This window comes from Athene cunicularia (assembly GCF_003259725.1).
Source record: "Athene cunicularia isolate RWA chromosome 5 unlocalized genomic scaffold, athCun1 chr5_part1, whole genome shotgun sequence".
Classification (NCBI taxonomy): domain Eukaryota; kingdom Metazoa; phylum Chordata; class Aves; order Strigiformes; family Strigidae; genus Athene; species Athene cunicularia.
In genome coordinates this window covers 13,476,142-13,498,174 of record NW_020799101.1, presented here as the reverse complement: position 1 = coordinate 13,498,174, position 22,033 = coordinate 13,476,142, and the positions used below count along the sequence as shown (strand labels likewise).

Below are 22,033 nucleotides of genomic sequence, written 5' to 3'. Positions count from 1 at the left end.
AGACTTCTCCATCTGGCCAGGCCCTTGTTCCAGGGCTGTGCCTTTCCCATCATGAGCCAGTTGGGCATTGGCATCAGCAGTGAGATTGTTCCCTAGCCTTCCCTTCTCTGAGCCAAACAAGACAACTCCCCTGGTCCCTTCTCGTGTGCCATTTGCAGCCCCCAGTCATCTTCATCACCCTCCGCTGGATCATGGCACTACATCAATGGTTGTCTTGTATTAGGGTCCAGAGCTGGACCCAGTGTTACAGGTGCAGAGTTGACTCAAGACCAGTTAGATACAGAGGAGTTATATTGCCTTTCATCTCAATTGTCCCACTTTCAGGCCAGTGTTTAAAATATCTTGTCAGGGTGAGAATAGCAAAACATGAATATTTCTACATTATGCTCTGTCTTTTAAAACACAGGTTAGTCAGCATCTCCCTGGCTCAATGCAGAAGTCAGTGTGGGAATCAGAGCATAGCCCGTGGGATAGTGTCCTTACCCTGCTCCTAGCTAGCTCACCTCGGCTGCCGTGCCACCTTAGATTGGCCCTGCCGTGTTGGGTAGACATGCCCTAAGGGAATGAAACAAATGGCATTATTGCTCCACGAAGAAGAAGTATTTCTTATAATTTAGGCTGTGTACTATAGCTCCAAATCACAGCCATGTTTTCTGAGATTTTGGAGTGTGTAGCATAAAAAACTCCAGTATCTTGGTCTAAGAACAGTTCTGACACTGGGAAAACTCCACGTATTTCCCAAAGAACCTGGGAAACAAAAAGCCTTCTAGTTTCTCTGCTCACCTTCAAAGCTTTGATAATTATGTGTTGAAAGTAATGAACTTCACAGTATTGTGGGGACCACGGTTTACATGCAAATTGCAAATATCATACTTTAATGACAACAATCCTAGGTGTTGTCTAGTTTTTCCTTGCAGTAGAAGGATTTCCACTGACATCCTTTAAGAGTTTTGTGATGAGTGTCTGCTGGTTTATGCAGTAATGGAGTTTTAGCTAAGAAATGCCAGATTCCTTTACTTCTTTTCATCAGTGACATTTTATGTTCATTAATGATACATCTAGACTAGAGAAATAGAAATGGGAGCAAATTGTGTTGTTATACAAAAGTTGGTTATCAGGAATATGCAGACATGTCTGCAGAACTCCACTGAAATTCAACAAGTAATTAAGCTTATCTCCACAAACATAGGATACTATTATTAGCAAAGCATTTAAATTGCTGTCCATTGTGATAGATCTGAAAGCCAAATACCTCATCTGGTATTTCCCAAGTAGACTGTCTATAGTTCACAGAGCAACACTTCAAGACTGCATGTCATATAGAGACTGAATAAGATTTTGTTGCAGAAAGCTTTATGATAAACTTAATTGTATTATTATTACCAGCCAAAAAAAGCACCTTTTTTTAAAAGATCATAAGGCTAAATAAGACTGATCTGACTTCAACCATGGAAAGAAGGATCTAGCAAATGCCCCAAGAAGGTACAAAAGTAATATAAGCCTTCAGGACCCTTTATATTGTCCAATACCAGTGTACCTGCTTCTTCTCCAGCACTAATGAATGAAAGAGGAGTTTAAGAAAAGGCTTTTGTGCCACATACTCCAGATATTAGAACAATTCCGGACAGGATTAAGATGAATGGCAAGGAGGAATTGTGGAGGGATTGATATAGTAAGGTGGTGACTTCTGTGCATCTCAGGAATGTGCTTTTGACTCTTGGTAATGCCAGGAGAGGTGGGGTGCTGGCTCCTCTCATGCAGAGCTCAGCACTTTGCAGAATTGGGTCTTCACCTACACTTCAAATATTGTCCCAAATCAGGCAAGCACATGACTATGAACTAAAATGTCTTCACCATTGCCTTCTTCCATGAGATGAAAACAAGGATATTGATAAATACAGGAATTTTCCTACAGTTGCAAAAGCAGCACTGCTACCCTCAGTGGGAAGAATCCTGGTTTTTGTTTCACTGAGCTGTCCTCAGTGTATTTTGTGTATGTGTCTGTCTCACAGATGAAGGCTCAGAACCCTGCAAGGCTCAGGGCTTGGCAGCGCTCCTCCCCATCTGGCTGATGGGAGATCTCAGCTAATGGAAGTACAGCTGGAGGGTGTCCCTGCCTTGCAAATGGGAATCCCCTTATTACAAGATTGAGATTTACTTGACTAGATTATGATCTGTCCAGGACAGGAGTAGCTCCATGCATGCATTTGTCAGCACTTAGCAAACAGCATCTAAAACTAAAACCAAGGCATCACTGACAGTATTTGTTAATATGGATGTTAATATATGTTAATATGGATAAAACTGTTTATTTTCATAGTATTTTCTCATAAATTAGCCAAAATAACTGGTTTAATATAAATTTCCCATATATATTAATAATCTGCTTTTATTTAGTATCACAATAACACTATTTGTAGGAGAAAATATGAAAACTGAAATTCATTAGGGAAACATTTTGCACTACAGTTAGATCTGATGCTGTTTCATGTGGGGTCTCAATTTGTTTAATTCACGTTGATGTGTAGGCAAGACTGCAGAACAAGAAAAATACAAGCATACATTTAATATCAGTTAAATTGCTTGTTCATGCATACTTTAGCTAAAGTCTTGGTACCATACAATTTCAGATTCTTTTTGTGTGTTTGTAATGAAATATTCATAGTTATATTCTCAGTTACAGTATGTTCTCTCTGCTAAAGAAAGGATTCTGAAGCCTACCTTGAAGTAAACACAGAGAATAAGGTGTATATTCAGCCCAAACTTTGGTCTTGCTTATGCACTTATGGACTCTGTAGCAACAGCTACAACCAGCTATGTATGTGAAAATCGAAGGATAGATGCTGCTTAGGCACATTAGCAGTGTGAAGCTATTGGTCTTTCCAGGACTGAGACACATCACGTTAAGAACATGTGCAGTCCTCGTTTCTCATTTCAGCTAGGGAATGGGAAAATGATATTTACCCAAGAGGATAGATCAGCACAGAAAACATCACAGTCTAGATCTAATTTAGCAGTAAATTATGTCCATTGGGTTCAAAGGCATAGCACTGAGTTCCATCTGAGGGGCTGGTCTTCAATAAAATACTGTGTTCAGCTTTCACTTTTCATTCCTGTTTCAGGAAGAAGCTCAAAAGCAACTATCTTAAGATATAGTCCGAACATTTAATTCTGCTTATTTCATTAAGGAGTAATAAATATCACATATTACCTTTTACAGTAATAAAACTGTAAAAATTTTCTAATATGTGATTAGATATTTATACCAATTAATAGAAGAATATAATTTGGTATACATAAAAGCGGCTTCAGAAAGTATCACTGTGTTTGAACATGAGTCATTCCTAAAAAAGAATTCATAACATCCGTCAAAGTTATTTAGCCCCTAACTGCCTGTGTTGGGCACTTAACTCTTACTCGTACAATCATTTTAATGTTTCGTACTATGTTCCTATGTAGGTTGCTACTGTAAAAAAGAAGTAAATTTGTTAGTGCTCTTTATTATTTATGTAGCACCCGAGGTAGAAAGAAAGAAAACTGACAAGATCCAACCTCACCTTCACTTCAATTCCTAGGGGAGGACTTTTGTTATTTTCTTCCCCCTTTGAAGTGCTAAGTCTCTGAAATCTCTTTTTAATGGTACGGATGAAAAATAAATACGTAGAGGAAGGAGTCAGCATGCAGAATTTGAAGAACACAAGACGTTTTGGGGCCGTGCCATCCAGGGGGTGGGAGCAGCATCTCAGTGTTGGCGGGTGTGCGTGCCGGGTCGCTGGGCTCCCGGTGCTGGCTCTGGTTCAGGAGCCAGGCAGGAGTTTCTCTCTTCGTCAATGAACCAGCTGTTACAGCAGATGATCGTGCTGAATTTCAGGTCATTTGATAACTAGGGCAGGCAGCCGTGTTTTGCAGTTCAGCTTGGGTGACATGTAGATTAAGAACTTCATCAGCATGATGCAGAATTGCTCACGTTTCTCCACTGCTTGGATGGGCTTATGCTGGGGGTGGGGAGCAGGGATCAACCAGGTCCTGTCCTTGGCAGCCAGATAGCAAGCACTGACTCCTTCCTGGCTCTTCTGCATGGGAGAAAACAGCAGGACATTGCTAGCTTTTTGGCTTTATTATGAATGACATTCAGAATAGCTCTTATTTAGGCTATCAAATCTGCAAGATGTTTGCAGGCCTGGTAGGTTCTGCTTGGTCATATCATCTGCTTCTTCAATGTGAACTGTAGTGCCAACTTCCAGACTTGCAAAGAAATGCTTATACCCATGTCAGGGAATGGCAAAGAAAGCCTCTCAATTCCTTCAGTGGCTTGGCAGTACCTGAGAGGGGACACACAGGGAGAGGGGAGCCCATGTGGAGCCACAGAGAGGGGCAGTCTAACCATGTTCCTTGCTCAAGCTGCTCAGAAGTGTCAAGGTTTGCTCAGGGCCAGGAGGTTTCATGTAAAATTCTGGGGAAAGCAGCAGGAAATATCATGGTAATTTTCTCAGCTTGGCAGGCTTATAAGTTTTAATGGATTCCCCGAAGAGTCAGGCACATCTTTGGTGTAAAGAAAGTGATAATTGATGATGCTAGATTTCTAGATGTTTAGAGTAAGAAGAGATCATTAAAGCCATGTACTCTAACCTCCTTGTATAACACAGTTCTACAGTGTTCTGCCCACAAATTCTTTAGTAAGTATGTAATGCCCTGTTTGTGCTAGGAAGGTATACTTTAGAAAGCCATGGTCTTGATTTAATAACTGCATGTGATACAGAATCTAACACATCTCCAGTAAAATTTTCCCAACTGGCTCACTACTATCACTGATAAAAAACTGTGTCTGAGAGGACACACCTTGCCTCTGAGAGCACCAAGCTGGTCACCTGCCTTGCTGATGCTGATACAGTTTCCAAACCGGACTGTCCGGACATCTACGTGCTGGGCAAGATATGGGCAGCCTGCCCTCTGCCTGGGTGGATAGGCACAAAGCAGGGCTAAAAGAGCGTGCTGGAGAGCTGAAACACTGCTGGTGTAAGAAAAGTAGGAAGAAAGGGCTGCAATAGGTTTCAAGAAATAACCTTAAAGAGCCCTTTTGGTGTGAATAAGGCTGAGTTTAATGTAATTCAGAAGGCTGTATCTACCTGCTCTCCCCCAAAGTTTCTCATAATGTGAAAAGCATCTACAGTTTGAAATGGTAAAAATTTAAGGAGAAGAAAGAGCAGGGCAGTAGGTATTTTGACAGAGAGCAGAGTGCTGTAGATGCCTGTCATATTAGAGGTGGCAGCTGAGACTTGTTTTCTGTGTTTAAGGCAAACCAGCTATTTTTAACTCTGGGAAGTCATTTTTCCCTGTGCTGGGAGGGAAGATACATGCCCTGTGTCACAGTTGTCTCACAACCACTTACCTCACCAGCCTTCTTTTAATAAGGAAAGCAAGATAATAGGACAGAAAGTTGGTCACCTAAACTCAGTGATTAATAAACCTACATTCCTCATTCAGAAGATGAACAGGGAGGGCAGAAACCCGTTTCATTTAGCAGGAGAGGTCCCACTGTAGATGGTAAAACAGCTGAACAGGTATTTATTACTCACAAGGCTCTCTCTGGCACACCCAGCAGTGAGTCACCAGCAGCGAGCAGAATGATGAACCAAGATGCAGAGTGATACTCCGTTTTCTAAACCGTCCCTGAATCTACAGGTATTTTGGTAGAGTTTATGATATAGTCTCTTAGGATTAGACTCATCCCAGCTATATTTACAGGACTGAAAGTCTGGCTTACAGTCTCACCCAGGCTCGTCCTGTAATCAGCGGAGAGACACACCAGGGGAGAATCATCCCGTTCTCAGATTGGCAGTGGTAACTGAGGAGGTTTTAGGAGACTGGTGACGCAACCAGAAGTTTGCAAAACTGAAATATTTTTGAACTGTGCTTGCTAGCCTCTTTACAGTAGTTTGGGTCTCAGGCTTTCTGAATCATAGGAAACATACCTCACAGTCTCCCCCCAAATGCCTGTTCTTATTCTCAGGGGACAAAATGCAGTTTCTGAACATTTTCAAGGAATCATAATCAGTTTGCAAGTTTAAATTAATTAAAGTTGAGTCCTTTGAGAAGTACCAAATCCATGCCAGCCCTTCCTTTATACCAAATGATCTTAATAGCACTGCAGCATAGACTTCAGAATTCCCCATCAGTTAAATTAATTGAACTTTTTTGTAGAAGACAATTTAGAAAACAATATATTGTAATATAGGTATGTTACTAGTGACTATTTAATTGTTACCATACTATGGACTACTGACAGGCAGCAGCTTAAATAACTTGCAAGCAGGGCAACTGTCATCAGAAATTACTTACCAGCCTTCATCTTTCCTGTGCAGCTATTTTGCCCCTAGCAGTACCCTGCCAAGAAAAGATATGTAAAGTGCAAGTATGTTGTTTAAAAATAGTTTAACTTAGTACCACAAACACTGACATGATTTAATCATTGCATATTATTAGAGAATGGCGTTAGTACAAGAAGCTCCAGTGCAGATAAATTTATAGTAGCTGTAATCTTTACTTGAGTCAATTGGGGTTTTCTGGGCCTAGTCTGTGACACTCATATCTGCCTGGAATGCTTCTTGCTCTCTATTTCTTGGCAGAAACTTTCAGTCTTGCATCCTATTTAAAATTGGTTTAAACTGAAAATATATATTAGGGTCTAGTTCTGAAATAGATGCTGTGGCAGGTGGGTCTTCTTACTCCCATGGGTGAGTCTTGGTTCAGGCACCTGAACCTGGGCTGTCCATGTAAGAAATGAAGGTTACATGCTGCATTCCTTGGTTGGTCTCACTCCCTTTTGCTGGTATTGCAGACACTGTAATTCAGGAGAGGATCCATCAGCTTGGAGTCCCAGCTCAGTATGGTCTCCGTGCAGGTAGCAAGCATGTCAAGAGAGACAAAATGTGGAGATGAGCAGGGTGCTTTCTCCCAGGTCTTAGATCTGCTCCATACAATCTTACTCCAACCAGATTTCTAGGGGATGTGAATGTGGTGTCTGTAGACTAACAGCCATCCCACAAGCATCATGTACTGGTGGGAAGCACTTCAGCTCTCCTGGTGCAGCACCCAGGAATCCTTTGGAAGTGATGGAAATGAAGCTTGCGAGCGATAAAAGGCAATATAGATAAAAATACAATTCAGTATAAGCGGCTTCTACAGGTAGAATATCTGACACTGATCCTCAATAAAAGAAACTGGTTTCCATCTTTAGGACTACAGTGATCTGGTCAATGGCATGACGATGGCTTTTTTAATATATTTTATCCAGCTGATGAACTCAAAAGTTCATTGTTCTCCTTCTTGAGTGTTTTACAGAGCTCTTTAGAGTACAGACCTACTCAAAGTGCCAGCGAATAAAGACACTGGTAATATAATGAAACCAAGCACTCAGTTCTCTTATTATTGTTATTTCAATTTTGGCACAGGCTCTGAGTTCTTAGCGGTCTAATGCACTGTTAAGTGCCTCCCCAAGCATGGATAATAGATATTAGGACTAAAAAAGGAAAGTAACCTTTTCAATTAAGGGCAAAATGTACAGCAAGGAAAATGACAAGTTGCATCAGCTGCATATTGGCTCCTATGCGCACAGTCTCCAGATATTATCAGTAGGTGCTCGAACAGATAATTAGAATCTTCCTGCAAAAGGCTTCATGTAGGAGAGCCACCTGCCCACCTGCTACCACTTGTGGGATCAGAAGTGTCCTTTATTTTTACTGCTGAGGATTGTGGAATTACAGTTTTCCAACTTCTGTTTAAAAAAGAAGCCTTTTTCTAGCACATCCCCTTTCAGAGGACTGCTGCACCAGGTAAGTGTTGAGCATCAAGAGTGATTTGCCATCCTTTGCTATAAGCTCAGTAGTAAAGTATACTTGTGAAAATGCAGTTTGCACAATTAATTGATTTCCTGTTGCAAGGATTACAGGAGTAGTTAGTTGAGGGATTGTTTGCCTTCTAGCCAGCTGGTATTGGTTCATGCTCAAAAGAGGGTCAAGGTTGCTTTTTATACATGGTCAATTGAATTGGTACTTAAAAGCTCTTCAGGTGCACAACATCTGCTAGTGCTGCTTGTTCAGGAATCATCCTGCCACAGGTGAGCTGGCCTGTCACCTTTGTGAAGGCAACAGTCAAATAATGATAGTAAGAAATTATGAGGTTTCTGGGGGGGTTTATGCCCAGGACCAGGTGCTGCATTTCAGAATATCACTTTTAAGTGACTTGCATACAGCTGGTGGCGCATGTATGGCATCTTAGGAATCCCAGTACAGGTGTAATAAAAACATTTGGTCGCAATCTTTTCAGCCACACCTGAATATTTTTTTTCCAAAGTTACACCAGCACTGATAATGTCCAGCAGGTCATAACTTTGTTAATGCAAAGTAGGAAGCAGAGGTGGTGGCTCACATCATACACTCTGGGGCAGCTGCTTTCTCAGGTTCTTTAATTATATTTCCTGTGGGCCATGCTGCTATTTCTGAGGGGTCACTTCCTTGCTGATGTGACTGTGGATCCCAATCTTCATTTCAGAGTGATGGTGGAGCCCCTGAGGGAACCTTGTCTCGGTCCATATGTGCCCTCCTTTGCAGATCACCTAAAGCCATACTGTGCCACCTACTCAGTCACATGGTAGCACTGTGTCTGCTGCCCCACTTCATGTTTGAGTGAGCTATTTAAAAGTATTACATTAATTTCAGGCTTAAGCGGAGCGAGAAGTAAGCTTACCCACTCACTTGTTTTCCTGGTTGCATGGCAGACTTTGTCGGCAGGGTTTTTTCTTTGCAGGTGGTAAATCTGCAGAAGGATCTGCAGGAGTTTGTTGGTCTCTTATTAGATCAGTCTGAGATTGACTGAGATGCTATTTGGCCTTGAAGGATATTTTTCAGCTTTTTATTAGTCATGAACTTATTTAACCCCTTAGCAACCAAAATCGTAGTGTGTAAGAGGTATGTGTGTAAGACCAGAATAAAGAAAATATTAGGTAGCAGATAGTCTTGGCCAAATAAGTAATTGAAAGAGTTAGGTGAATTCTTATGACACAGTGAAGTTGTACATCTCTGGATTTACAGATTCCCTCATTAGTTTGGTATATTGTTTTTAATTGTCTGCATTTGTGTAGTACTGTTTTCTTTTGAAAGAGCAGATGGTTCCAGTGGTGGTGTGCGATAAGTGAGCGCTTCAGAGATCAGAGCTGATATTCTACACCAGCCAGATGCTTCCCTTCATTGTCAGATATAGGAGGAAGCAAAGGAGAACAAAAACGATTTGGAGTGTCCTCAAAGATGAGAATGTAATGGTTTGAACATACCTTTTTCTTTAGAAAAACTGGTGTCCTGATGATAAAACATAGTGTAAAATTTTATTATTTTAATGCCAATTTTATTAATCAAAATTTATGTCTGATTTTTTTAAAAATTCTAAGGAAGTAATTACATAAGACTGTTGGCATTTATGACTATGGAAACCTGAATTATGTTCAGGTTTGAGTGTAATCTTCCTCCTTGCTGATGTGCCTCTAATGGCTTTATAGGCCAGCAAACAGAAAACAATGAGCATATGCAGGTAGAATTCTGACCATCTGGGAGTCATAGTGAAACAGACTATTAACAGAATTTTTGCTATCTCAAATATTAATTAGTTAATACTTGTTTTGATGCATCTAATTCCAACCATCTGGGTGTCATAGTGAAAAAGATTATTAACAGAGTTTTTGCTGTCTCAGATATTAGTTAATACTTGGTTTACTGCATCTCGTAGTGGAGCATACCTGAGAGGTATTGATATTGTAGACTTAAAATGGGACATAAATAATTCATAGCAACAAGCATTAGAAAACATATGATAAGCAGCTTTGCTATTAGAATGTCTACATATCACTCAGATACTCTGAGTATGTTTTAATGTTGTAGGAATCAGGTACAGAGAGCAAGTAACTACTCAGTTATGCTGAATATGTACTGTTTGAGAAGGATGGGTGTAGTTCTGATATATTGCACAGTAGTTATGGACCTGCCTCCACCTGGGGTTTCACCTGCTCTAACCATAGGGAGAGCCTTATAGTTTTTATTCAGCATATTCCAGAAATTAGATATTAGATGTTATTAGATATTACTTACCTGCTAAATTCTGTCAGTCAAAACATTAATCAATCTAAATCAGAGTAGTGTCACTGAAGCTATGGAGATACATCCCCTAAACCAGCTATGAGTCTGCCTGAGGAGTACAGGATTGGGCTGTGAGGAGTTCCCAGTAGGCAGAATAATGCAAAGGCAAGGAGAAGAGAAAGAAACAGATCAAAGGACTGGTGATAAGGCAAAGATGAGAGAGAGTGAATATTCTGCGTAGCCTCCTCGTACAAACTGTCCATTAACTTCAACTGGATTGACTCTGTGAGACCTGCTGTACTTAAATACAGAAGAGGAAAGTGATTAGCAGACAAATCAGAAAGGGAGAAAAGTGCCGGGATCAGAGGAAATCGGGAATGCATGGTGAAAAGAACTGAAAGACAGTAGGTGAGGATTTTAAGCCGTACTTACTTATTTCTGAATCCACCGTGTTCATGCTTATATTTTAAAACTAGTGTTCAGCATTCATCACTGGTGTAGCCCCTTTAGACTTCAGCAGCTATACCACCAGAGCACTTGATCCTGTATGTTCATTTGCAGTCATTTTTTTCCCCAATACAAGCTAACTTTCTGCTTATTCACACTTTGCATCTATTGTAATTACTTGCATGGAGGTGAACATATGGTGGTCTGATTAAGACAAGGGGCAGAAAACGCAATTTCTTTCTGACTTTCAAGGTATTATGTGAAAGTCCAGACAATGAAGTCTGGCATTCAGACACCCCAAAGCATTGTGATAGGCAAGGAAGAGGGTCCAATAAAATATTTAAGCGGCTGGGCCCCCTTTGCTGCTGCAGTGGTGGATAGATTACACCTGGTGAAACCTGGTCTGCAGCGGGGCGGTCGGTAAGTGCTGGGCATGAGGAAGGTGCAGAGAGGAGTGTGCTGAGGAGGCTGCTGCCATACTATGGTCAGCAGGGAATGGATTTGGCACTGCTTCTGCCTCTGCCACTGTGACTGCGTCATCCTGTGCCGAATGTCTTGTAGGTGATGGAAACCTCCCTGCTGCCTTGCACGCCCTGTCCCTTGCATGCCATGCTCCGGCAGGAGACGTCCTGGGAAGGGGGAAGGGATGCTTGCACTGGGGCATTTTTACATGGAAATGTTCTGTGCCACCATCCAGTTGTGCTGGGAAATTGCAGGCACTTGTAACTCATCGATGGATCGTTTCTCTTTCGCTTGCTTTTAATTCTGACAGGTGGGCAGTAGGATGCTAAAATAATAATTGAAAGAAATGACCCATTAGGTTCAGATGATGCTGGCATTAGTCAGGACTGTTAAATCAGGAGAAGTCATTTCAGTGAGAATATGGGACAGTGACTTCTGAGTCAACATGTTGGATTGCTTCTGTCTTTACTTGCTAATGACTAACATCTGTACTCAATGGAATAGATACTGGTTTTAAAAAAATTTTTAAACTCAATGAACGATGGCAGCATTATATACATGCTATAGTTTTATGGATATTTACCTGTTTTTTTCTCCATAATGACCTGCCTGTGACTGTCAATTCCTGTTAGCTTTTCTGGAAATGAGGATTTGCAGGGTTGTGTAGGGTTCGGCCATTAGGCTGAGGAAGATGTGTGGATTTATTATAGACGTTCCTAGTTAGTGGGACTTTTGCTTCCCTCAAGCACAGAGCTCGGCTTTTAGTGTGTGAAAGAGATCAGGTGCTGATTTTAATTTTTTGTTTATCCATTGAATTTATTTGAGTTACGAGTTTATTATCAAGGTGTGCTACCCATTTCTAATGAAGTTGTTTCTTGTTTTTTCATAAATCCCTCCACTTAGTTGTGTTTCATAGAAAAGTCCTCTGCCTTCCAGCACTCTGTCCAGGTACAGGTGCCCATCATAGTTGTCTTACAGCAGTGTTGGGGCTTAAATCTTGATAAAATGGACCTTGTCTGGATCTTAAACATTATTAACTAGATGCAAAGTGTATATTTATAATGTGGTGTTTGCTATTGTGTACATGTTGCTTCAACGCATGTATGGGGCCCTGCTGATCTCCATGTTGTGGAGAAGACTGCCTTGAGTTTACTGTCTCATTGGAGAGTGGAAAAAGGAAGGAAACACTTAAAAACTGAAACTTGCCTTGCAAGGTTATATGTGGTGTTGGGCCAAGAATAGACCATGGTGCTCTGGGCGCCTTGGGTGCTGCACCAGGCTTCACTATGTATATATATTTTTCTGATTTAGTGTGTCATAAGTCTTACTGTTAAACAAAACTAGAGAGGATGTTTGAGCAGCTAAGTGTGTAAATATCAGCCAGTTGAACTCCTGTACATACCAGTGGCTGGGGTCTTTTTCCCTGCGGCTTCAGAGGTTTTCAGAGATTCAGTCCGTCTCAAAAAAGGATTGAATTCCTGCTTTCTATTTGATGTAAGGAATTGTAAGTATGAAGTGGGTATAAACAGCTATATGCATGTACTCATGCAAATATGCACATGGTCACACTGAGCTAAAGGAAGATAGTTTATATTTCACAGAACAGATGCGGAGGGCTTGAGACATCAATGGGAAAATGCTTTCTGAGTTCAGTGATGCTCTTACTGCAGAGCATGAGGTCGGCACTGCCACAAATTCAGGAAAATACCTTTGTAATATAAGCCATATGCTTAGATGATATGTATTGACTTATATCCTTTGCTTCTTTGGAGCGTCTACTGCCTGGGCTCCAGCATTAACCAGACCCCCATGCAGTGGTGAGGAGGTGACAGCTTCTCAGTATGGCCAGTGCTCTCAGTTTTAACAAGAGTCTGATGATATTTGATGTTTTTCTTAAAGCTCCATTACTGCCTAGAGGCACAAGATTATGAGCTAATCTTAACCTTTATTGAAAATTCTCAAACCTGGATGTACAGGAAATTAGGCTTGATGTGCAGTCTAAAAAACAATCAAATAAGGAATGAAAAAAAAAGAACTGAAGCACTTGTGGGCTTGTTTATTTAATACTAATAATTGTGGGGTTTCTCTAATACTTTTTTAAAGCTAGTCTCATGGTCCTGGATTTTATGGATTACTTTTCCATGTGTGACGCTGATTGACATCTTGTCCCATCATCTTCCCTGTACATGTTTATAAAGCCAGCAACACTGGAATCACACCCTTAGAAAGTCAGCGATGCTTTTTCCCTCAAAAAAACCTCAAATCAGAAACTATTCCCATAGCTTTCTGTGCACATACCGTTTTTCTCAGAGTCAGAGGCAGTTCCTGTAACAAAAGCGATTGGTCATCAGCTAAGTAGGATGCTTACTTATAATGAAACTGCCTGCAGAAACAAGGCTGTTTTTCTAAATGCAGCACAGCCCCTGTGTCTGCCCCTGCAAAGGAGGGAGATGCTGTCAGACCCCCCCTGCTCGGTGCTGTGTGGCAGGTGGCTGCCTTATCTGCCCCTACTTCATTAGTGCATAATTGCAAAGTCGCTGAATTAGTTAGTTCTTCCTTGCTCAGAGCTCAGCGCAGCAAACAGGATCCCCCCGGGATGCTCCAGTTCCACCTGTCCCTGCCCTGCACAGAGGTTTCCTGCTCTCGTCTCGCTGGCCGTACTCTCTGATTCTTGGAAACCCAGCGCTGCGCAGGGTCCGGTCCTGGGCCCCGCAGCGCTGGGCCCTGCTCCAGATAGCTGTGTAGGCATCGCCTTCTGCTTTGCTGACATCCTGAAGGTCTCGTGCTTGAAGCACTTCCCTGGGAAGTGGGGGATCAAGGTTCAGCCATCTCCTCTGTCCATGGAGAACTGCAGCTTTCATTTCCCACCTCCCCCCACCCTGACGAGCTCGTGCTATTCTAGATCAGTGTGTGTTTTTTTTTCCTTCCTGTTAGATATGAGCTGATGAGAGAAAAATAATTTCTATTTCTCATGCAATTCTTACATTTTATATTAATCAGTCACTGGATAAAATACAGGGAGCCCCAGACCAGACACATGGACATCTCACCCCTGTTGCATGCTCTCACCATGGGGATGCAGCCCCAGCACCCCAGGCTGTGTTCTGGAGGAGATGCTGACCCCGATAGCCCTGGAGCCATCTCTTTGTGGAAGGCTTCCTGTTTGCACAGTCACCTATGTGTATTTTTAAATTTCTTTTAAAGCCGGTTGTGCTCTTTTGAGTGAGAGGTAACACAAGCTGTGCTCATGAGCTGAGGCACTGATGCTGATAAATGCACCTGAGCCATGTCCTTTACATATTAAATATGATCCCTGCTGTCAGAGTGCAGTTGCTTACTGCAGGAGCTGCTTTAGCACCAACTCATCTTTATTGCGTTCAGAAGGAAAAAAGAAAAAAAGTTTTTCTCCTCCAGCTCAACCAAGACACCAGCATGAAAAATTATCAAAAGCTGTGCCAGTGCCGTGATGGATAAACAGCCAGGATCAAATAACTGGCATTATATTTTATGCAAAATAACTGAATTAACAGCTTTAGCAGTTGAGTCTAAAGCACACTGGTCTCATGTTGGTGTGTTCAGTAGCACTTCTGGTGAACTGAAGGTGATTTCTTTCTAATCTTGCAGCACTGGATCTCTTCATGGCCCTTCTATTTGGTAACTCCTCTCTGGGTCTGGTGTCTTCCATCCTGCTCAGTGCACCAGCACAGTCATGTGATTGTGCATGTAGGGACCCCTGCAATTCCGTTTGCTGGATTCCCTTAAAAAAAAAAAATAAAAAAAATTAAAGAGAGAACTCTGCACAGTGCACACACCTGTACATATGTACTTGCAGGAGATGTGAACTAATGATAGGGTAGGGCACTCCCATGTTAAATACCAGGCCTGTTTTTCCAGCTCTGTCACTGTCCTTAAATCTTATCTACATCAGAAAGTTTCAGCAGTGAATGTTAAATCAGTTTTTAGTTTAAATGAGGAGATGTCATACAGACCCCCCGTGCTTACACCCTTATTTCAGTTTAAGGAGGGCCTGTTTCATGTTAGATCAGTTTTACAGGTAAAAGGTCAAAGATAAAAGTAAAAATTGCAATTGTGGGAATAGTGCTTTTAACAGCTTCTAAACTGGGAGTTTCTATAATTCAGCTGCAAGTTGGTACCTGGATAGACACTGCTCCTTGTCCAGTGTAGTATAAGGTAAAATGAAGTGATGTAAAACACTGATGGGGATGGTTTTAAGATGTGTTTTACTTTGTGCTGCCACAGACTTACAGCACTGTAGTCGCCAAGGGACAAGGGAGGTAGGTAGAGAAGTTTTCTGGCACAAAGCTGAAAATGCTCATTTCACTGCACTCTTCTTGCCTTAGGTCAAACCAAAACTAATTTGGTCTGCATCAGAGTAGAAGTGCCTTAGGTGACCTTTTGCATAGGTTTAACTGTGTCAGTAGCAAATCTCACCTGTAGGTAAATTGATGCTAACAAATTTTACTTGTGCAGACATGGTCTGAGTGTAATCGAGTCAATTCTGCCTCAGAGCATTGGTGAAGCTTAATTAAGGCTGATAAGGTTCTTTGCAGTTCTCAGAGGAAAAGTTTGGTCCATGTGTATATAATGCTATAGGAGGTATTTAATGTAATCTGTTATAAATGCTGTGGAGGCACCCAGCCTGTGAACAAGAGTCTCTGAAACTCTTTCTATTCTGAGTTAATGTTTAATAGGAATGAGGCAAACACTACCTGAAAGCAGGCTTTGTGGCACTGTACCCAAACCCTTCCTTCAGTGGGTGTGCTCTCGCTCTCTGCCAGGGTGGTTCTGTTTACCATGTTTCAGAGGATCCAACAGGATCCTGTGCGGAGCAATAAGCACTCTGTTGCGTAGTTAACAGCACAACAAAACCCTAATGGCATTAAAATACTTCAGTCTGAGCTACTAGTGACCCATGGACAAAGCAGCCTCATTTGTCCATCTGTCTGTGCTTTGCTTCAGCCCCTGCATCCCTGCCAGACAGACGCTCCCCGCAGCATGCCTAACACATGAGCTGTTGCACGTCAAATGAGGCATGATCCGCGAAGTCCCAAACCCCCGGCGTGGGAACGCCGCAGCAGTGTGGCAGCACATGTGAGGGGCCCGTGGCTCTGCCCGGCTGCGGCAGTGGGGCGCAGTGAGTGGGGTGTTCCCTCTTCCCAGTCCTTTAACTCGACGTGGAGATTTAGGTCTACGTGACCTGCCATGTCATCCAACTCTGGTTGTACTAGGTTGGGCCCCAGAAGTAGTGTAGGCACCCTGCTTTATCTGTGTGCTTTATCTAGGCTAATTAGATCGGTGCTTTGTCCGGGATAATTGTCTCTACTAATGAGTTTGAGCACAGTGTCACTAGCCCAGCTGTGTTGCACCTGGTTCCTGTGCTGGCTTCCTTGGTGGGTGGTGCCTGGTGGCGTGTGGCCATGCCAGGGCGTCTTCGGCACATGCTGTCCCCACCGGGACAGACGGAAGGAACCAAGAGCAGGCTGAGGTCCTCGGGGCAATGGCAGATGTTGAAAGTGCTGACAGAGTCTCGGCAGCAGCATCGTGATTGCCCAACTGCATCAAGAGTGCTAAAATTACAGCCAGGCTGTGAAGGAGGGGAAGAGGAGGAGACGCAGATAACTTCACCCCTCTGGCTGGAGCAGGGCTGGAGCCCACTTGATTTCACACCCACATCACATGGCTGGTCTGCCTGTGGGGTGCTCAGGGGGGCATCAGGCAGCAGCACAGCTGGGAGCAACCCCCACAGCTGTGTGGGGGTGAAGGGGAGAAGTTATGGTGGAGACAGCAAAATTCACTGTCCAGGTGAGTGCCAGCATGGGTGTGCTGGTTGGCCCCAGGAGCTGGCAGCAGCCTGGCTAGGACTCCCTCCCCAGTGCCCTGACAGGGGTACAAGTGGCCCAGCTGTACCTGAACAGGGAGGCTGGTATCAACATTGGTCAGAAATGCTTTTGACAGCTGTTAATTTTTTTTTTTCTGTCAGAAAACACCAAATTATTTGAGAGATATTTCTGTGGGAAAGAAAAGCTGCAGGAACTTGTAATCTGGAATGCTTTCTTCTGTTCTGGTCAGGATAAGCAAGTATTTATTTCACATTCCCGGGATATAAATGATGACAGGTCAGACCTTGTGCCTGAACCTCGGATCTGCAATCCAAGTATGTGCTGAAACCATCAGGCAATGAGGAAGAGCTGTCTGTCCCTCACCTCTTTGCCTCCCATAGTCTGCTGTGTTTTTTTTCCACACAAAATCATCATGTTCTGTTCATATGCAGAACAAAACTTTTCAATCTTATGAATTTAAAGCCCAAATATATTTCTCACTCAGCTCTTGACACTGGACCCTTTTGTTAGCCCATCATATTCATCACACTGGTCCATAAGCACCATGGAGTCCATAGGGGTTGCAGAAATCCCACCTGGGGCTGCTTCCAGTGTGCATAATGAAGATCTGTAAGTGGGTTAGACTGGACCTCCTGTATTGAAGCTCAAAATCCTGGTTGCTTAGAGAAATGGGCCTAGTTTTGCCACTTCATGCAGTCAGTGGTGCTTGCAGTTGTAGCATAAGTAAAAGAGGAAAAAGAAACGTTGCTGGGGCTGCACCAGAAGGAGAGAAATTATGACATTGCTTCTGCTTGCTCGTGCCTTCCCACTGCACCTATGCCAGAGTGGAAGACAGAGCATGAGTTTTCCCTCGGTGACAGCTTTGGTCCTATTTTGGGACTGGCCATGGGTCTGGATGAGGACATCTCTGAGCAGTAGCAGGACACAATGGTGCAGAAGCAACCACCGGCATATGGAAACCGTCACAGCCACCATGAAAGCAGCGCCTTATGCCAGGAGTTCTCCGTTACCATCTTTAGGGACAGCTGGGAAAGGGCAGAGTGGGTGCTGGGGCAGCTGAGCAGGAGGAGAAGAAGCAAGCACAGGAAACATTGGTGTGCTCCCAAAATCTGCCTGGAGCTGAATCACAAGATGCTTATATGAAAACGCGGTTAATTATTACAAAGCAAGGAAGCGAGGAAACACAGACATTCACAGCGTATCTCCTGCATTAATTAGTTGCTAAAAATGTAGATCACAACAGCTGTGAAGCTGCGAACAGGACCGTAGCAAAACTGTCTCTCCTGGTTATTGTGCTGAGAAGCTCTCTTCTCTGTGAGGCTGTTCCCAAAGGCTGTCAGGGTTGGAGGCAGCTCACAGGGCAACTCAGGAAGCATGTTTAAATGAGGATGCCATCACCAAGGGCACTTACTGTTCACGTCTGCTCATGTCCAAGAAATTTCTAAAAATGTGGAGACGAATTAAACCTAGAAACACACTTGATTTTAAAAAAAACTCGGTCAAACAGTTGTCTGCTGTGTGTGCACTGCAGAGCATACACATACAGAACCAAGCATAAAAATAATCCCTGCTGTCAGTATGTGTATGAGCTTCGGCTAAAAGCAAGCTTAAGGGCAAGAGAACCAAGAAGCTCCACCATTATGGAGACTGAAGTTGTTTGCAGACTTCAGATCAGGTGGTGGTGTGCTTGTGTCTGCTGAGAAGTCTGGATTGGGAGGGGGTAGAAATCTAGCAGAATTTGTGTGTCTGGCAATGAACAGATCTGAAAGCTTGGGTTGAACTTTTAAGTGTATTCGCCACCCTCAAGCAAAATCTTGATTGCCAAAACAGGGTGCATCTATCCTTTTTCTTTAGGGTTTACAAATTAAGGATCCATATTACTGTAGAAAAATGATTGGTTTGAATAAGATCACAGGCAGGATGCCAGAAGGAATTATTTCTTGTGGTTGTGAGTAACTCAAGCAAAACAACTAGTGCCAAACAGAACCAGTGTTTCCCCACTGGTGGCAAGAAGAGCTGTAACCCCACTGACAGGAAAAGGTGTGACTGCCCTGAACCCTGTTATCCCAAGACAACTCTACATATAACTTTCCTCAAACTCTTTTCCAACTACTTCCAATCAGTACAAGCCTGTGCAGGAGCACAAAACAGGTATCCCTGTTCCCAAAAGCTGTGATTGACCTCTGCAGCTAGTCTAGGCTTTTCCTCAGGTAGCATTATCTCATCTTTTACTCCACTGCTTCTTGTTTTACACATAAGAGAGGACAAACTACCTAATATAGCTTCATCCTCCTCTTCTGTTTACACTTGCCTTTTTTTGTCTCCCAACTTTGTTAGGATACTTAACATCTAAAGTACTTTGAGAAGAAAATGGTTGTAAACAAAACCAATGTGCAGAAGAGGACATATCTTATGATTGGATACAAAGTGAAGACAGTTCACTTCTTTAATGTCTCGCTACTGTCACTAGTAAAATGGAAGAAAAATGAGTTTGGAAAAAAATTAAATGAATGATGTAAAAGAAAGGAATTAGTCATCAGTCAGAAAACACTAATTGTTACATGCCTCAAGATATCAGGGAGAGAAATAAGGCATTTGGGGGGCCGTGCAGTTGTGTAACCTGTGCATCTCAGAAGTTGTCTGACTTTTTAAATTCATGTGCAAATAAAATGTCTGCAAATTTGTCACTACTTATGTGAAGAGTTTTTTAATGTCAATTATTTACTGAGTTGGGTCTGAAGTAACTTCCTTCCTTCTGAACTTTTTTCTCTTTTGTCTGCCAAAAGAGGAGGGTATTTCTATAGAAACTATGAAGAAATTGGCAATTTCAAATCATAGTTAGGAGCTTTATGTGCTTCATTTTAAGGACATTTCACACTATGACCGAATAATTATAACAACAAAATGCTGCCAACTGAAACAATCGGCTGGGGTTCTTAATGTAAAAAAAAAAAAAAAAAAAATAGGGACTGCTAATGCATGGAGCTCATCTCTGAATAAGGGAGTGAAATTAAGTTATTTCAGCAAAGTGAGGGAAAAATTTCCAGTAACGTTGTCTGAATTGACTTGTGATCTGCCCTGGGAGTATATCAGGTACCACAGACAACGTTTTTCAAGCCAGTGTTCATTTGCAACCATGTATTGCAGCCAAAAGCAGTGTATACAGTTTCAAGTGTGGTCTTAATCCTGCAAGCATACACATACATACGAAAAGATATAAGTAAATTCATTGAATTTACTAGGACTCCTTTGTGCTGAAAATTGAGATAGACTTGTTTGCAGATTCATATGCTTTTTCATTTACCTGCCTGCTATACAAGATCAACTTGAGAAAGCTCCAGATAACAAAAGCAACAACCCCAACTTCCAGATGTGTTTTGTACTATTGCCTTAAAAGGATTTCTTTAGGCCACTTTCCAAATTTATTTATTTGGATCGGTTTGGTTTTAAACTTACATAGCCAGTTGATAACAGTGCCTGCAGGAAAAAGGAGTTGGATTTCTTGTGTGGTGTTGATAGTCTGGTCTTTGATTCCTTCTGCATGTCTAGTGTTACTGGCCACACTGCCTCATTTTTCTGGGCATTTGCCACCAAGAGAAGATTCATGCCAAAGTACCATATTAAGATGGCATCATTAGAGCCTCCTGTATACTTTGACATGATTTATTGCCAAGGAAAAATGGTTATTTCTACTGCCTCATCCTCTGGCATTTCTTGTTCACGTTGGCACCTACTTTTAGTCCTCCTTCCAAGCTGAGTGCTGGGTTCTGTGTGATGCTCTGAGTCTTCGTACAAGAGAAGTTTTCTCATGAAATCATATGCAGTGATGAGCATGGCAAAGGCTTGTCATTGTGGAATTTGTTACCAGTGAGGAAGGTGTATCTGCTTGGTTGAAGTACCTCACAGGTACCTGTATGTGCACAGGAGAACGTGGGTGTTACCTGAACACACCAGAGCCAGGGTCCAAACTGGTGACATTGTTGATTGTGGGGAGCCTGGTCCAGTTCTACAAGTTGGGAATGAGACCTTACCTATCTTCCTACTGTGTTCAAAAGAAGATTAAATTACAAGATATTTTTATATGTCAGAGCTTTTGACTTAGTGGTTTTCACTGGCTCCATTTTTGGGATACTCAAAACTGAAATACATGGGCCTGATTTTCAGAAAGTGCTGTGTTCCCTTTCTGCAAATGTTAGTTCTTACACATTTCAAAAATATGCACAATTTCATCAGGATCAGTCAACGCTCTGGAATTTTTGACTGTGATGCATTTCTGCCATCTTTCCTCTTTTCACGCAGTCATAGTTTCTAAATTTGTTTTCAGATGACATTCTGCTTGGCAGAAACATATAAAGAAAATGGGGAGAAATATCCTTAACAATTTGTGAGTGACATATTTGGGTTTGTAAGTGTTTAATTCTGATTTGCTCTTGTTGCATAACTTTTAAAAGGATGAAAATAAGGTAAAATAAAACAAGGTAGACATAATTTCCTGCATATAACTGATCTGTTTCTCAGTGCTGTTTATCTGGATTGCTGTTGCATTTAATAGAACTCCTACCTGTTTAATCCAAGTTGAAACCCACCTCGTCAAATCAATGGAACAATCCTCCTTCCACTGAATGCAAGACCAGTGTAGCTTACGTTACCAACAATTAATTTTATTTTCAGAATAAATATTTCTTTCTGAAAATGGCATGTAGTGTCAGTGTGCTTGATTGAATGTCAAAGAACAGAGTTTAAGTGATCACAGTCAAGAAAGGTGATGTGATCTAAATGGTGACATGCATAGTTAAGTTTTGGTGATGCCATTGAAAGCTCAGCTTGGTGTGGATCCTGCAGAAGCAGAAGACTGACAGTGTTGTAAAAAGAAAAGCCACCTTTGTAAAAGGATTGTGTAATTTTGCATCTCCTTGCACTTTCTCTCAGGTAGCTTCTTGATGCCAATTTAGCATCAGAACAGCACTAGCTAGCATTTGTGCTCACAATCTTTCGTAAAACTGTGGGTCTTCACCCTTGCCAAGAGATTAGTATGTAGTCTAAAGCTACCATGATGCCAAGTTTCTGGACAAATCTGCTCACACATTTAGCCATTAGATTCTCCCAGTAGGACTAAAAAATTACAGGAGGTGATGAGTT

The 22,033-nt window shown here is 42.1% G+C and overlaps 1 protein-coding gene across 9 annotated transcripts in view; it reads left to right on the top strand.

Moving 5' to 3' along the window:
- The window catches only part of EVL (Enah/Vasp-like), a 134,554-nt gene that overhangs the window by 90,726 nt on the left and 21,795 nt on the right, over positions 1-22,033 (top strand). The window lies entirely within an intron of this gene.